Raw genomic sequence first — 14,156 nt, forward strand, 5'->3', positions numbered from 1 at the left:
GTCCGAGCAGCGAGCGAGCGGACGCGCGCCACCTTCGGTCCGAGCAGCGAGCGAGCGAGCGCGCGGCACCGCGCTCGGAGTAGGGAGCGAGCGCACTCCACCCTCGCGCGGAGCAGCCGAGAGCGGCGATTGGCTGGAAGTGCGGTGGGCGAAGGACCAGTGGAGGCTCGAGCAACGCGCGCGCAGGGCACTCTGATTGGTGGTCTGGGCGGTCGGCAGGAGGGGCCGGCTCTCTAGTTGGCAGCGGCCGCTCGGTGAGGGGGGTGGTTTGTTGCTTCCCTCACGGGGTAGACAGACTGACAGCGTTGCTGTAAATACGCATTCGGCGGCGGTGTGGTTAAAAAAGGAAAAAGGAGAAGGAGGGGTGAAAGAGTTTGAGGAGGGTTAAAAAAAAACCTAGACAGCGACATCTTTCTTGTTCTGAGGTGGTGTTTGCGATTGCCGAGCGACGGCGGCAGGCAGCAGTTGTGAGCTTCGCATCATTATTGTCAGCAGCAGCACCGCCGCCGCCTCCCTCCCTCTCTCCATCACCATAGACACCAGCAGCCACACTGTGAGAGAGACTTGAGAGGAGCGATCCAAACCACAGGCAACAATCACTAAAAGGAACACACAACTGCTGTACTCCAACCCCTCCCCCCCAAAAAAGAGACAAGAAATCGGCAGGTGCGTAGCGGAGTTCATTTGCAAATTGTCATTTTGACAGTCTTTTGTGTGCGCCCATGTACTGGATGGTTGCAGTTTTTTAAAAATGTATCTGGTAATTGAAATCTCAAACGTGGCCTTTATTGACTCATTTTCAATAAAAAGTCTGGATTAATAGTGCATTTTCTAAAAGTGCATTCTTGGGCTAGATTAATTTTATAATACGCTATTAAAACATTTATAACTGTACAGTGATGGATTCAACTCCCTTTAAAGCATTATGACTGATAGGATTTCTTAGATGTACTGTTGGAAAAGTATTAGCTGTTTCAAGAGCTTGCCCCCCTTCCCTGCGGCGCACGTTCTTCACTAAACCGCATGACATTTCATAAGAGGTTATGATGCTTTTTACTTTCAGTGAAAAATGAAAATCTATATTTTGTTTTGAATGAAAGCAAAATTTTATTCTTCGTTAAATGAGTGCTGGCTGGGCCTCCAGGAGCATTATAGGCCGCAACGATTTTGCTAAAAAGGAAGAAAGAAATTGTACAAAGGAAATCCTTGCTAAGCTTGTTGGTTTTATTAGTTCGATTGCACCGTTATAAGCTGACGGTGATGATACATGTGCCCTCACCTTATCGGTTATTTCTATCTCCTCGTATCTCACTCCCCCAGACAATACTTAAAATTTTGGGTTGTGGGGGATGCTCAATCTGCTGTTTTTATTCCTGTAATCCACTCTTCATCTGTTACTGGTGACTTTTCAGTGTGGGAAATTTCAGGCGGTGTATGAAATTCATGCTTTTTTAATTTTAAGTCTCGCTCAACATTGGAATAAGTGTACTGTTTATTTTTTTTCATTGCTGTCCCTGATATTTGTAAAGCTAGAGACTTAACATTTGTTTTTAGAATAAGGTTTCTCTGCCCAAAAGTGAGACAAATAGCATTATTGTAATATATGTGACTACGTTTCTGAACTGGGTTAAAGAATTCTTAAACTAGATTTGTATAGAAGCTTTTTTTTCTGTTGGCAACAGAGAAACTGCAATAGTATCTAACGTACTTTTCCATGATTTGAATATTTGGATATAGCTGTTGTCAATACAAGTCTTGATTACTGGTTTGTCATGGTTAATATAATGAAACCAATTTGTAAACATGATAAGCAATATGCAATATCATATGCAATTTGTATTCTCACTTTATTATTGTCAGAACAATAGATAACTTTTTAGGATGTCCTGGAAGTAATTCCACATATAGCTTGGATGAGTATCTAGATATAAGCCAATGCCTGAGTTGTAAACATACAGACTGCTTGTATTTAATTTTACAATTTTTTGAACATGGACTCTACACAAGCTGACCGTACTGTCCATACACAAACTCCTCTGTTAACTTTTAAATGCCCATTTCCTTAAATTCCTTGAGCAAAGGACTAGTATTATACTTTGTACTAATGGGCTCCATTTTCACTGTTCACATTTTCTCATAAATTTCTTATTAGCTGTATTAAAAATCATCTACTACTTGCCATCATTGGTATTCCCCTAGAGTAGAAATATGTTTTTATTGTTTACATGGATTGTAAGCTCCTTGAGATGGCTCCAAAACATTGAAGGTCAGTGATGTACTGACTAAATTACTGGACTAGAATGTGAAGTTTGGACCACTGACTAGAAGACTTTGGTTCAATTCCCATAATAGTGACTGCCTTAAAAATGGTGACCATGAAACTGCCTGAAGATGCACTTCAATCATTAATGTCTGTCACTACTATCCTGCACATTTTAGTGGTCTTTTTTGTTTAGTCAGGAGCTCTTAGCTCCAAATCTCAATAGGGTAGAGAGGTGACACTTGACCTTGACAGCATTTGACTGAATATGGCATTGAGCTCTTGACACACTGAAGTTAACAGGAATTGAGGGAAAACTTACCTCTGGCTGGAATTGTATTTTTCACAAATAAAATATCTGCAATTGTTAGAGATCAGTTATTCCAGCCCCAAGACATTGGTACAGAGTTTTATTGCTTCATCAGTGATTTTCCTTCCATTATAAGTTCAGAATTGGAGATATTTGCTAATAATGACATCACTGTTCAGTTACATTGATGTAATGAGGTTTGGGAGGTGATGCAGAAGTTTATGTGGCAGCCTCTGCTTGCATGCTGCTTACATGATAACCTTGAGTAATTGTGGCACAGTAGCATAGTGGTTAGTACAGGGGTGGGCAAACTTTTTGACTTGTGGGCCACAAACGGTTCTAAAATTTGACAGGGGGGCCGGACCAGGAGCAGATGGATGGAGTGTTTTGGTAATACACCTCATAAGAGAAAATAAAATATCATGGGATATGTAGAAAACATGTGCTTTAATTTCAATTGAAAATGAACAAATGCATTACAACAAAATATCTGTCTTTGAAGTCCCACGGTATTTAGCTATTTATTGAAATGACTTTTAAAACACTGAAAATTAAATGAATAAAATACAGCTTTTTTTAATAGTAACAGTTATTATTTTAAAGCACTGAAAATTCTGTTATCCTTTAAGATATTATCATCATCACTCTCCTCCTGACTCTTTATTTCAAAAACGGTAGGAGATGCAGGTCTACTTGTCCTGCTCCTTCTTATTCAATTGTCCCCTGTGCCAAAACTCAACAACGACCAGCACAAGGACAGAACAGTGACAGCGCGCCAGTATGCGGAGCGTGTTATTTGATCTGGAACGCATTTTTTATTTTGAGAACGTACGTGCACTTGCGCACTACTCATGTCCATCACTTAACAGAAATGACATGTAACATGTAAGGCTTATTGAAAAAAGTATTTTCAAGTGCATTTTTTACATAACACAACGAAGAAACTTATTTTTAATTTCAGTGGGAACAGTGTTGTTGGTCTCCCTTTTTAGCCAGCGCATCAAAGTCTGGATTTAGTTTTGTTGTGGCAATTCTCAGGATGGATCTGAGGTGTTGGTCAATTAACTTGGATCTGTGGCTGGCTTTGTTGACGTTCATGACGCTGAACGCCTGTTCACACAAATAGGTCGAGCCGAACAAAGAGTAAAGCACAAATGTGGAGTAATACGCTGCACCTCAACAAAGGTCAATGTATATAGAGTGCGTCATCTATTGGGAAAACGCCAGAATTGCGGGGAAAAAATGTTAACAAGGTTTATTAATATAATTTCATCAAGTTCTGCGGGCCGGATTAAAAAGCTTAACGGGCTGCATATGGCCCCCGGGCCGTAGTTTGCCCATGCCTGGGTTAGTACAATTCCTTTACAACGTAGTTCAAAATTCAATTCTAGCACCGTTCTGTAAGGAGTCATTGTACGTTTCTCCAGGCCCTCCAGTCTCCTCCCACAGTCCAAAGTTTTACCTGGTAAGTTAATGGTCATTGTAAAATGTCCTGTAATTAGATTAGGGTTAATCGAGTTTGTTGGGGATGATAGAGCAGTGTGGCTCAAAGTGTTGGAAGGGCCTACTCTGTGCTGTATTGTTCAATAAATAAATACAATTTTGTAACATATGGCAAGTGGTAGGCTTCTCCAGTAAACTAAATGCCTGTGCTTGATATTCAACATACAGTTACTGTCAAGCTACCAACATTATTTTGTGTATTACTAGAAATTTAAATAGTCCAGCAACATTATGGCAACAGGAGCACATCAGAGGCTGGTCATCTTGCAATGTGTTGCTCACTCCCTGAAAGCCCAGAATATTTAAGTTATCTTCAAGGCACAAATCAGACTGGTGGAATGTTATCTTTACTTCTGATGCTCAAAGTTTGACACAGTAAAGGGTAAGAGATCAGTGTGATTAACATTGCTGCACACCAGTGTATTACCATTCACCATGGCTGCAGCATTTGTTGTCTACTAACTGCACTGCAGTTACACTCTTGCAACACCTTTCAGACCGGTTTTATTTGATTAAAAATTGTTTTGTTTATCCCCTAGCAGTATAATACTCTTAAATTTTTCTCTCACTTGCCACCAACGTTTCTACAATTTTTCACAGCTATTTTGACAGTTAGAAACTACATGTAAAGGATTTTTGAATGGCATTGCTTCTTCTTGAAAATGGATGATTGTTATTCAAGAGTTATAGGAATGCATAGGAATAAGTATCTACTTTCATATCTCAACATCTGAAGAGTGGTGCCTACAGAGTAAGTTTATTACGGCAGCCATTATAGGGATTTGTGACTTTTGTGCTCTTGGGGCAAGTTTGCATTTGTGTCCTGGCTGCTTTGGCACAACCAGTCTCATTGTCACATTTACCTTTTTGCTTCATGATCATTATAGATGGTGGTGTTGATCTGTATGGTGCTCATACAAAAAAATGAAAAAATACTGAGGTCACTGATGCTCCTTATTCCAGTATTATCTTCTCATACTTTTTCTTGAGTTAAGGATAGAAGGATGACAGAAATTTGGGTTGCAAGGTTATATAACACATGAAGACTCCCTTCATCTGTGATGACCATTTAGTGCATCACTATATTAATCCCATAATCCAGCATTTGGTCCATAGCCTTCTATGCCTTTGAGATCCAAGTACTCAGCTAGATACTTAAGTGCTTAAAAGTGTCTGCATTCAGTTCAGTTCAGTTTCAGTTTATTGTCATTGAGGAACCACAAATGCAATTCAGTTAAAAAATGAGACAATGTTCTCCAGAATGATATCACAAAAGCACACAACAAAACAGACTACACCAGAAAATCCACATAACGTTTGGTAATCCCCACATCCAGTCCGGAGAGGCTGCTGCATATTAATATTGCACTACCATCTTAGTGCGTTCCCCAGAAAGGAGTTCCAAAGCCACCAGAAAAAACAGGACTACTCTGACACACCAAGTCAAGAGACCAACTACTAAAGCTACAAGACCTACACAAAACCACATAGTTACATATAGTTAACATGTAGTTACAACAGTGCAGACAATACCATAATTGATAAAAAAAAAACAGACCATGGGCACAGTAAAAGTAGTTCAAAGGTGTTAAAAGACTATAAGTTCGAAAGAAACCACCACACAATTTCCAAAGTCCTCAGGGTCCCGATAGACTCGTCATCCCATGCAGGTGGTAGAAGGAAGTACTCCCACTATGGACTTCCACGGCGCTGGACTCCGCCTCGCTGATGCAGCACACAGTGAAAGCGCCCCGACTGCAGTGGATTCTGAGCCCGTTGAACCTCCGAGCCTCCAACCATCCCCTCCAGCACAGGCTTTCTGAACACCATCCTCTGCCAAGTGCACTATGACGCCACCGACAATGCGACCCCGAGGACTGGAGGCCTGTTCTTTTCAGCAGAGACCCAGATCTCACAACAGCAGCAAGCAGTAATGAAGAAGGCATTTGTGGAGATTTCCAGATGTTCCTCTGTGCTCCCACATCTGCTTTTCATCAGATTAGGATTGTGCATGGCACTCTGCTTAACAAATAACAGATATCAGCTCCGGAGTGGCCGCTGTAAACTGCGTCGCACCGCCATCTTGGTCATATGCTTAATGCATTGTGCACTGTGTTCCAGTTCCAAGCGTTGTTTGGGTCAAATAAATATATTCCATGGATCCCCTCTAATGCCTCCTACCTGTTACCTTAAACCTGTACCTTTTTAATTTTGTATGCCTCTGTCTTGGTAGGAAATGGGAAGTTTCTAATTATCGACTTTCTATGCCCCTCGGCATTATGTATAATCAACCTTCTGTTTCCTGCTCTGCCAAGGAAGCACATCAGGTTTCTCCTCATAACTGGAATGCTCAACCCTTGGCAACATCTGGGTGAATCTCTCTTTGCATTGGAGAGTGCAACACCTCCTTCATGTAGTACAGTGTCTAAAATGCACATAACACTCTAATTCGTGGCCTAACTACTTTATATAAGCTTTACTGTAATCCTTCTGCTTTTATATTGCAAGCTACGGAAGGTAAGTGTCTCACATGACTTCTTTGCCATTTTATCAACTTCTTTGACACATGTGAGATCCTTGGAATGTTTACCGAGGTCCTTCTGTTTCTTAATATCCCTGGGTTCCTTACATTCATTATGCATGTTCTAGCCTTTTTAATCCTCCCAAAGTACCTCATTTCACATTTGTCAGTAAGTTAGTAAGATAGGCTGTCTATAGGCCAATGCATACCTATCTTACTAAGTTGTCATTATCATCCTATAAACAAAGATTACCCTCCTGTCTATCCACAGCACCATCATATTTGTATGCTTGTTGAACAGGCCTCTAATGTCCATATTTAAATCATATATAATGAAAAAATGTTAAGGTTCCTCACACCAAGTCAATGAAAACTAGCCTTCACCGTTACCTAAACACAAGAGATTCCACAGATGCTGAAAATCTGGAGTATCACACACAAAATGTTGGAGGAACTTAGCAGGTCAGGCGGCATTTATATAGAGGAATAAACAGTTGATTTTTAGGGCCGACCCTTCAGGCCTTATAACATTCGGAATGTTTCTATGAGGTCCACTCTCATTCTCCTGAATTCCAGGGAATACAGCCCAAGAGCTGTCAGATGTTCCTCATATGGTAATCCTTTCATTCCTGGAATCATTCTCGTGAATCTTCTCTGAACCCTCTCCAGTGTTAGTACTGTATATCCTTTCTAAAATAAGGAGTCCAAAACTGCACACAATACTCCAAGTGTGGTCTCATGAGTGCCTTATAGAGCCTCAATATCACATCTCTGCTGTTATATTTTATACCTTTAGAAATGAATGCCAACAATGCACTTGCCTTCTTCACCACCAACTCAACCTGGAGGTTAATCTTTAGCTTATCTTGTACAAGGACTCCCAAATCCCTTTGCATCTCTGCATTTTGAATTTTCTCCCTATCTAAATAATAGTCTGCCTGTTTATTTCTTCCACCAACGTGCATGACCATACAATTTACAACATTGTATTTCATTTGCCACTTCTTTGCCTATTCCCCTAAACTATCTGTCTAAACTAAAGTCTCTCTGTTTCCTCAGCACTACCCGCTCCTCCACTATCTTTGTATCATCACCAAATTTAGCCACAAATCCATTAATACCATAGTCCAAATCATTGATATACATCGTAAAAAGCAGCGGTCCCAACACCGACCCCTGTGGAACTCCACTGGTAACCGGCAGGCAGCCAGAATAGGATCCCTTTATTCCCAATCTCTGTTTTCTGCTGACCACCCAATGCTCCACCCACATTAGTAACTTTCCTGTAATTCCATGGGCTCTTATCTTGCTAAGTAGCCTCATGTGTGGTACCTTGTCAAAGGTCTTCTGAAAATCCAAGTACACCACATTTACTGCATCTCCACTTATATAGCAATTTGTACTGCATCTTGAAAGTCAAATCTTGCTATTTGTAATTTTCAAGGATTTCCATTCTCGTATTGTTGGGGGCCATAGTTTGACTGAAGAGAACTTCCTAGAGGTTGGTGCAAGGTATGCCAAGAGGTTTTGTAACTTTTACATTCCAAGCTCTTTGCAGCGTGTGCTTTCTTCATTTTTTTTGTGATAGAGCATGAAACAGGCCCTCTGGTCTAATGAGCTGCATTGCCCAGAAACCCATCTATTTAACCATAAGATAATCATGGAGCAATTTACAATGGCCAATTAACCTACTAACATGTAATGTTTTTTGGACTGTGGTAGGAAACTGGAGCAACTGGAGGAAACCTACCTGCTCATGGGGAGAACTCCAATGCCCTGTGCTGTAACAGCATTGTGTTAACCTCAATGCTAGAATGGCATCCCATCTTTCACAGTAAAACAGCCCCTCCCTTCCCAGCCCCCCTTGCACACCACTATCACTGATAATTGGTTCTTTGTAAATAACAGCTATCTTTTTAATAAAAGGAAATATTCTAAATATTTCTGGCAACTCCAGAGCTTTGCTTTAACAATGTATTGTATTTCTGGCTTTTTACACTCCTGCAATGTCCAGATATTGTTGTTGAACATCCCCATTATGAAACCCAAGTTGTCAAAGGACTGTGTAATAGATTACAGATAATCTTGAAATAGTATTGTCCATCACTACTCATTGACATCTGATTCCACAGGAAAAGTTTTGAACTTTCTTGACAATATTAAAGATTTTCCACTATTCTTTCATTTTTCCAGCAGCTGGTATTCTAACACAGATCTCAAGTAATTCTGAAATGAAGTTGTTATCACCTAACCGTGATAACAGTTTTATATTATCAAACATGCAATTGGCATTGGTTTGCTGTCCATTACCAGAATGAAAATCCATCCATGACAACATGTGCTTTTTTAAGTCTCCTCTATGATTGTTACTTGAAATGTTAGTTTGCATTTATATCATATTCATGGCACTTGCTTAATTATCATCTCCCTAGCCATGAAGATAGATAAAGAGAAGTGCAAGGGAATATCACCACTACCTTGGGTTCCTTTCCAAGTCAGAGGTGTTCTTGACTTGGTAATATTATCACTTTCCTGCCAACGTTGCTTGGTCCAACTCCTTGAATTCCCAATCCAACAGTTTTATGAGAGGACCTTCGTTAGTGATTTGAATAGATGGCTTTCAGCCATCTGTACAGAGGCATTTGGGGAACTGGCAATAAATTTAGGCCTTGCCAGTGATGTTCACATCCAGAAAGTTGAATAAATAAAAATCCCCTCATGATACATAGATGCATTCATTAATTGGCCTTGAAGATCTTGATCAAATAGAATGACGTTGAAATCAGCTGGTTCAATTAATGTAATGTCAAGGTCTATTCAAAAGGTAAAGTGACATTCAGTGACAATATGTGTAGAGGCAGTTTTTAAATTCTTTTGACCAAATCTTGCAATGGGGCAAAATAAGCTGAGTGATAATGCATTATCGATGACAGCTTAGGTCAACAGCTTCATGGGTTCATCTTAAGCTCATATCAAGGTCCTTGAATGAAATTAATTTGGGGCTTGGTTTTAATTATTTGGTTTGAGTGACAGTTACAGCAATTGTCCTGAAAGGTAGTGGGGGAAAGGGAAAACAAACATTTTATGCTCTTTAGTAAATGCCACGGTCTCGACCGTTAATTCCCCATATTCTCCTAATTCCCTTTGATTGTGGCACACCTGATGCTCATGTAAACCTGCAGCATAAATATCCTGGCTATGCATCCACTCATTGCCAGATCATTGTTTTATCCAGTGTGGTAATTCACGTACCCGGCCGCCTAGGATTGTGTATTCTAAGTTTTAGTTCAGTACCGAGGTTTACCTGTGTAACCCCGTCTCTCTGTGTCAAGATAAGTATTGCCTGCTGCTTCCCTTTCCTGTTTGCTGTTTAGCTCCAGCAACACTCCGTGTCAAGGTAATATTGACTGCCACTTGTCTCCTGTTTGCCGTTCAGTCCTAGCCACACTCACGCCCTGTCTGCATCCTAACTCTGTCTCCGTGCCAGTGTCCTGCATTTTGGTTCACCTGTTCTTTGCAACAGTAAAATGTTCAGTGACAGTCAGTTGGACAATCAATGTGAATTTCTTGCCATCTTGATCTTTTCCAACTTCTGGAGTACGTTTGGATGTGACATGAGGAATAGGAAAATAGCAAATTTACACCCTTGTTTAAAAACATTGCAAGGAATAGCACCAGGCAATAGTTATTGATTTAATGTAAGTTTTTCTAATTATTTCTAACAGGTACTTGGAGAAGTTGATAAAAGGAGAGCCAACACAAATGATTAAAGAGAAATTTTGTTTATCCAACTTGATTGAATCTTTTTTTTGATATATCTGTAGGCTGATTAGGAAAATTTTGTAGCTGCTGTCTGGATGTTTAGAATGCATTAGGCAAACTTCCACAAGAATGAAAAGATCAGTAACAGCCTTTATCTTAAATATGTCACAGGCTGTTGCATCCATTTCCTCAGCCACTGATAAGCCATGTTTGTAGTATGGACTAGCCATAGGATCTTAGGAATTAGGAACAAGATCAAGTCAGTTTTCCTCTGAGCCTTTTCCACCAATGGAGCAGATCCGGTTAGTTTATGAAATTCAAACATTCAAAGTAAATTTATTATCAAAGTATGTATAAACTAAACAACCTTAAAATTTGTCTGCCTCAGGCAGCCACAAAGCAAGAAACCTGAAAGAATCCAATTAAAAGGAAAAAAGAAAGACTAACACCTAATGCTGAGAGAAAAAGGAAAATCAAAATAAAAATCGTGCAAACAATAGAAAGAAGCAACAGCATTCCAAACCAAATTGCGTCCTTTGACCCAAATTGCTGGAAAGCTTTTGTTTGAAGTTCATTGTATAGTGGCACAAACCACTAAAACTCACAGACAGAAGCACGTAGTGGGAGCAGACTCACAGACTCATTGTTGTGGAGGGTGGAATGAACAATATAGGAGAGTGAGCGAAATCATCCTGATCCTCGGCTGCAGTCCCGGCACCCGGCCTTTCCTTGCGTTTAAATTGTTCAATCACTGGGTTGTGTCCCGCTAGGCCCCAGTCACTGAGTTACTGCCTGGCCTGAAGCTGTTCTTGACCTCTACAAATTGGCTTGGTGCTTAAAACGATTTAACCTTGCCATTTGTTTAGGCGAATAGGCACCAAAATTAGTCCACTTTGACTCCTCTTCAAATCGAATCACTCACTACAACTCAATCTCTGTCTGTAAAACCCTTAAATTCCTTGCACATGTAAAGCTCACAGAGTACACATTGTATATTGTTATACAAGAAATGCAGCGATGAATGCAGAAATAATAGAATGATGCAAATTATAGTAGTGTGAACTGAGGCAGATCAGAAATAAATGCCTAAGTGACAGTAATGGAAGAGATAGAATTAAGGGTTTGAGAATGTAATAGCAACACCAGGAAGGTGATGTGATAGAGCTGATTTGTTTAGAGGTCTGAAGGGGAAGAAGCTGTTCTTAAGTTTAATCATTTGGAATTCCAAGCTCCTATATTTTCTCCCAAAAGGTAGAAGAGAGGAAAAGGAATGGTAGGCATCCTTGATGATATTGTTAGTTTTCCTGATAAAATGCATTGTGAAAATGGATTGGATGTAAGCTTATGATGAGCTTGACTATGCTGAAGCCTACATTGTCATACTTTGCATTTTGACCTTAATACCAACAGTTCCACCCCAGAAACAGATGCTCTCAAATTTGCCACTCTTAAATGGCAGCTCCTGCTGTGTCTGGCATTCGTTTTATCTGTTGCACCTCCTTGCTGGGTCTGTCAGTATGAGAGGGAATAACATAGTGAAATAAAAATACTACTTTCCCATGTAACTGAAGGAGATTTAATCCGAGACAGAAGGGTGTTTGGTGGAGAGCAGGCTAGGGAGATGCAAATGAAATAGTTCCTTAGAATTCCAAAAGGTGAAACAAGGTAAAAAGATGATGTATCTTGTTGAAACTTTATTTTGTAAGAAATTGATAAATTCTTTGACAGCTTATCCCCACTGTAAGCCTCGACTCGGCCTATCAGAGATGCAGTTATTCCCTTTGTTGTATCAGTCCATCCTCAACCGTACTGCTACTTAAAACTTGTTTTTTTCTCTCTTCATGAGAAAGTGTTTTTAACTTGAAGTATTTTCCCTATTCCTCTTCCTATAGATTTTGCCTGACACGCAGCGTGTTTTGAGCTATTTACATTTTCTGATTTCCAGCATCTGCATTTACAGTGCCTTGAAAAAATATTCAACCTGCACAACTATTTTCACATTTTACTGTCTCATTTTCTATATTTAAAATATATTGAAGTAGGATTTTTTGAGCTATTGTACAAAATATTGTGCATCATGCCAAATTAAAAGAACAATTCCAAAACCTATCAACAATTTACTGAAAATTAAAAGCCAAAATTGTGAGACTAAGGAAGTATTCATTCCGTTTGCAATTACTGTATGCTAACTTTCCTCCAGTGCAATATGGTATATTACCTTACCAATTTGTTGATGTGAAAATTGGAGGATTTCTGAATAAATAGTCTCTCTCTGAAAGTTCCAACAGTACGGTAGGTTTTCAACAGACCCAAACCAAAATGAGGATAAAAGAGCATTCAAGGCAAGTTAGGGATATGATAATAGAGAAGCAATAATTTGGGGAAGGGTACAAGGCCATCTCAAAAGCACTAAACATGTCTCAGAGCTCAGTGCAGTTCATCATGAAAAAGTGGGAAAAATAAGAAACCACAGCCCTCTAAAGAGGCCACCCCTCTAAACTTAGTTGCCAGAGAAGAATGTCTCTTGTAAGAGAGGCCACTGTGATGCCAACTGTCACTGAGTGAGCTGCAGAAATCAGTGGCAGCAACTGGAAATGCAATTCATGGCTCCACAATCTCCAAGGTCTTGCACAAAGATGTTATTTATGTAAGAGTGACAAAGAAGAAGCACTAGCTTTAAAAAAAAAGGCATATTCTTGCTCGTAAAGGTATTGCAGAGCATCACTCAGATACTGTAAAGATGTGCAAGAAGATATTGTGGTTGGATGAGTCTAAAGTGAAACTTTTTGGTCTACACACTAAGTGCGTGTGGCGTAAATCTAATATTTTGCATCAGCCAGGTAATGTCATCTCTACTTTAAAGGATGCTGGAGGTAGCATCGTGCTCTGGGGATGCCTTTCAGCAGCAGGGACTGGAAATCTGGTCAGGAATGATAGGAAGATGAATACTGCTAAGTACAGAGAGATTCAGGATAAAAACCTGCTAGCCTCTGCCAGAAAGCTTTAACTGTGGAGGAAGTTCATCTTTTAGCAAGACAGCACCCCAAAGCATACTGCTAGAGCAACCATTAAGTCGTTTCAAATGAGCAAAATTGATGTCATTGAGTGGCCCAGTCAGACTCCTGACCTTAACCCAATTGAACATATCTGGTAAGACCTCAAGATTGCTGTTGACCGTTGAACCCCAACTAATCTGGTGCAGTCTGAGCAATTTTACAAGGAAGATTGGGCAAATCTTGCACTGTCATGTTGTGCAAAGCTAATTGACTCTTATCTGAAAAGACTACTGGCTGTGATAGCTGTGAAAGATGGTCCAACTAAGTTCTGAGCAAAGGGGCATTAGTACTTTTAAGCTGCTGACATTCTAGTTTTTGAATTTTAAGTCTTTCATGCTTTACAATTTTCCCTGTTATTTTTGGGCTCCACTATGAGAAAAAAATGTGATTCACAAATTAAAATTCTCAGTTAAGTTGATCAAAGCCTTTTGTTATAATACTTGCTTATGCTAATAAAAGGTTGGGGGCTGAATACTTTTACAGGGTGTTGAATTTTTGATTCTTTGTGCATTTGTGAGAAGAGTCAGGAAAGGGACTGACAAAATTTGTCCTTGAAGAGTTGATCTAGACTCAATGGATATGACATTCTCTGCTGTAACAATTTTATGATTGCATCTGTCAGGATAGCTGTAATTGTTTCCTCACCCAATATTGCTACATCAGTTTCACCATGTCCTTGTGTCTTGTGGTGCATAATTGTAATGTTAATGACATTCCTGGAAAAATTGGACCTGCCTCTTTAGT

General features: G+C 39.9%; 1 protein-coding gene across 2 annotated transcripts in view; it reads left to right on the forward strand.

Moving 5' to 3' along the window:
* Positions 1–258: 258 nt before the first annotated feature.
* The window catches only part of ctnna2 (catenin (cadherin-associated protein), alpha 2), a 1,188,004-nt gene continuing 1,174,106 nt past the window's right edge, over positions 259–14,156 (forward strand). For both annotated transcript variants that reach the window (XM_059963425.1, XM_059963426.1), the window contains exon 1: positions 259–666. The gene's annotated coding sequence lies outside the window, so the exon portion shown is untranslated. The remainder of the gene's footprint in view (positions 667–14,156) is intronic.

This window comes from Hypanus sabinus, chromosome 3 (assembly GCF_030144855.1).
Source record: "Hypanus sabinus isolate sHypSab1 chromosome 3, sHypSab1.hap1, whole genome shotgun sequence".
In the NCBI taxonomy this organism is placed as follows: Eukaryota; Metazoa; Chordata; class Chondrichthyes; order Myliobatiformes; family Dasyatidae; genus Hypanus; species Hypanus sabinus.